Source organism: Terrapene carolina, unplaced genomic scaffold (assembly GCF_002925995.2).
Source record: "Terrapene carolina triunguis isolate 2854851 unplaced genomic scaffold, T_m_triunguis-2.0 Scaffold361, whole genome shotgun sequence".
NCBI lineage: Eukaryota > Metazoa > Chordata > Testudines > Emydidae > Terrapene > Terrapene triunguis.
Genome location: NW_020664712.1, coordinates 375,915 through 376,601, shown reverse-complemented (window position 1 = coordinate 376,601; position 687 = coordinate 375,915).

Here is a 687-nt window from a genome sequence, read left to right as displayed (position 1 = left end):
GCTCTTCCCAAAGACCACTATCTAGAGGCCTTTTAACAGCCTCTGCAGATGTTCACCACAAAAGAGACAAAGAGATGCCAAAATAGAGTTCTCCACTCCCTGCAGACATCAACCTACCAGGAGCTCTGTGCACAGAGAGGCCCCTGCTGGTGGAAAAAGGCTTTGGTAGAGACTCTTCTGACACCAGCCATGGTCATATAGTGTTTAGCACTCTGTGTTGTGGCTTCAACATCCACAGATGCAAGTTCAGTTATGGGGACATTTTTCTTGTCTCCACATTTGTCTAGTGCCTCCTTTCAACACTTGTCATCAAAAAGACCTGTTTCTTTTGCAAGCAATGTATGGCTAGGCAAAGGCAGTCTTCTCCATTTCCTCAAAAGATCACCAAGCTGTGGGGAGAGGAGACACATTCAGCCAGGCACCACTGGGTGCTTGACCCTGAATCTCCTTTTTACTCAGCAAGTGTTTACTAGGCAGCTTTCCTTTCACCCCCTCCCCTGGTTCTTGTCATGCAGGTAGATCATGAGACCAGAAGTCCGAAGTGCAGGCAATGCAATGTTTATTGGGGTTAGTTTCAAGCAAGAATATCCATAGTCCACATGCCAGCAGAGTCTGTTTCCCAGTGTTCTATTCCCAGCTCTGACACCACAGAGCCTTTATCTGTGTCCCCGTTCCCCCTCCTCTTTC